Source organism: Lactuca serriola, chromosome 3 (genome assembly GCF_051521515.1).
Source record: "Lactuca serriola cultivar US96UC23 chromosome 3, Lser_US96UC23_V15, whole genome shotgun sequence".
NCBI classification, from domain to species: domain Eukaryota; kingdom Viridiplantae; phylum Streptophyta; class Magnoliopsida; order Asterales; family Asteraceae; genus Lactuca; species Lactuca serriola.
In genome coordinates this window covers 127,236,405-127,239,453 of record NC_136410.1, presented here as the reverse complement: position 1 = coordinate 127,239,453, position 3,049 = coordinate 127,236,405, and the positions used below count along the sequence as shown (strand labels likewise).

At 30.8% G+C, this 3,049-nt stretch overlaps 1 non-coding gene across 1 annotated transcript; it reads left to right on the top strand.

Annotated features, from left to right (window-relative positions):
• Positions 1-278: 278 nt before the first annotated feature.
• LOC145096569 (U6 spliceosomal RNA) lies at positions 279-385 on the top strand. The gene has a single exon (XR_013703943.1). It is a non-coding gene; the product is annotated as a U6 spliceosomal RNA (small nuclear RNA).
• Positions 386-3,049: the final 2,664 nt, after the last annotated feature.

Here is a 3,049-nt window from a genome sequence, read left to right as displayed (position 1 = left end):
ATTACTGCTTAGAATTAGTCCTTTTACCGGTTTTAACGGGTAAAAATGACTATTTCTAAACAGTAATAACAACCATATTGGTCTAATACGCACAAAAAAAAACATTAGTAACTTAATACGGACAAACTGGAAACCTTATTACCCTCCTAAGTCATTAACCCTAATTTTAAAGACATTGAGAATATATGACCATCAACAGTAAACTACTTCGTTTAGAACTCGCGTCGTCTCATATAACCTGCTACTCCTCTATATGGCGAAGCTCTTCACCTATAGTCGTCCCTTTGGGGACATCCGATAAAATTGGAACGATACAGAGAAGATTAGCGTGGCCCCTGTGCAAGGATGACACACACAAATCGAGAAATGGTCCAAAAAAATTTTTAACCCTTCGTCGTCTTCTCTGGAACCCTAATTCCCTTTTCAAATGCTAATAGAGTTCAATTGCGATTCTTACGTTTCAGTAGTTCATCTACTGAAGTCATGATCAGACAACATGTGGATTCTATGGTCAGATTGATCTTCTTGTTGATGTCTTCAACCATTTGTGGCAAGTAAGGGTGATCTTTCTTTCTATAAAGTCTCCCTTAAGTTTTTTACTTTTCCTGTCATTAAGTTCCATGCTTTATAAACTTCCGTTTATGTGTTGTATATAGTATGTATGTATTTGTTTATGTGCTGATTTTTTTATTCATTTTGCAACTTCAGTTTCTTAGTTCATGTTGTGGTTTTGCTTTTTATAAAATAATTGATAATAGACATCATCTACAAGTCCCTGTTGGTTTTACATTTTCATTCGTTATCAAATGTAGACATTAATGGGAGGTATCAAAGTGAGATTTTGTTTTTGTACATATGGATGTGTTCATGTAAACATTTAAATGACAAAAAAGAAGTTATTGATAAAATGTTGCATATTTATATAATGAAGATCATCAATCATATGAGTTTTTGGACTTAGAAGTTCTGAAGGGTTGTGAGATAACTTTAAATGGAAGCAACTATTTTCAGTCAAACAAATTAGTCACATTGATTAGTAAGCATGTTTTCTAAATAATTAGGGATAATGATTTAGGAGGGTAATAAGGTTTCTAGTTTGTCCGTATTAAGTCACTAAGATTTTTTTTGTGCATATTAGACCAATATGTTATTACCGTTTAGAAATAGTCATTTTTACCGGTTTTAACCGGTAAAAAGGACTATTTCTAAACGGTAATAACAACCATATTGGTCTAATATGCACAAAAAAAATCTTAGTGACTTAATACGGACAAACTGGAAACCTTATTACCCTCCTAAGTCATTATCTCATAAATAAATAACATAAATCACTTTCATATGAATATCCCTCACTTTTTGTTCTAATATTTTAATAAACACTTGTTGAGATAATCTGAGTATTAGAATGGAATTTATATATGAAATGATTCAGTATATATTTTGTGTAATAGGCAGTGTTGGGTAGTCAAAAGCATTGATCATCCCCGCTTTCAAGGCTTGTATGCTCCTTTAAAGGCATTGATACTCGGAATCTACATTTTCACCCAAATGGCAATTGCTTGCTTTTCTGAACTCCACCATTCGAACAAGCTGTCCCACTTCTGTTTTTTTCTCTTCTTCCTTGTGCAGTTGTGCCCTTGTGACCTTGTCCTCTCTTCCACACAAAATAAAGATTGGGCATTTTTTAAAATTGTATTGTTTATGGAGCATAACTCACAACCATACTAGTTGCTCAATTATTTTGGTAGTTGCAAAAATCATAATAATACAATTTTTTTGAAAAATAATTATATTTGGGAGACGAAATTGAGTAGTGCATCTGGGACACCTACTAGATCCCCCTGAATTCATGTACATACATATTTGCCCTTTATGTTTTTAACTTAGGGGGTGTTTGGGATATCTTTTTGAGAGGGAAAAGAATTTTTGGGAAAAGATAACATACAAAAGATGTTTGGAAAAAGCTTCTTGAAAGCTCCTTTTGGATTTTTTAAAGAGGAAAAACTGACTTTTTGAAAAAGTCAGGAAAACGTGACTTTTTGGAACTTTTCTCAAAACTTCTTTTGCCCTTTGAAAAGATCCCCCAAACACCCCCTTAGGCATTCCACTTTCAATCAACTTGTATTTAAAAAAAAAAGTTTTAAATCTGTGATATTACTTTTGTAGAACCCTTTATATCGACTCATGAATAATTAGAACAATGCAAAAAAGTGTCGAATTTTGTCTTAAATACATGGAATGAGGGACATATAACATATTAAGCCAAACTAGGAAAAAATATGGCTAAAAGATACATTCTACAGGATGCATACGACATATACCATGGAAGCGTAGGTGATTTTGATTGTAAAATGCAATAATGTGACTCTTTGTCTTTTAAAGTAATATGTAAAAAGTAATTAATTGTTTTTAAATAGTTTATATATATATATATATATATATATATATATATATATATATATATATATATATATATATATATATATATATACACACACACTAAAGTCCCAATATTTTCATCGATTTGATAAGAAAGTCCTAAACTTTATTTTTTTTGACAAAAAAGTCCTAATTACCGGCTAACCGAAAAAAAGGGTAAATGTGTCAAAAATTGCCGGTAATTTGGACTTTACTGTCAAAAAAATAAAGTTTAGGATTTTATTGTCAAATTGATGAAAATATTGGGACTTTTAGTGTGTGTGTGTGTGTGTGTGTGTATATATATATATATATATATATATATATATATATATATATATATATATATATATATATATTGAGACTTTTAATGTGATGATTAGTTTCCTTTAGACGTGAGCTATTCATTGCGGCCATTTTGTAGACTATTTTGTGTCGAATAGTTCATTTCAACAGATGGTTTCTTGCTAGGTGCATAGTCACACAATACGACAAAAGTTGAGTCTACATCTCAAATAATTCATCTAATAGTTCATAGTTGATTTTACAATATATAAATAACAACAATCTACAACCATGTAGTTTTGTACATTTATAACATGTCCAATATATAAACTACACCAATCTGCAA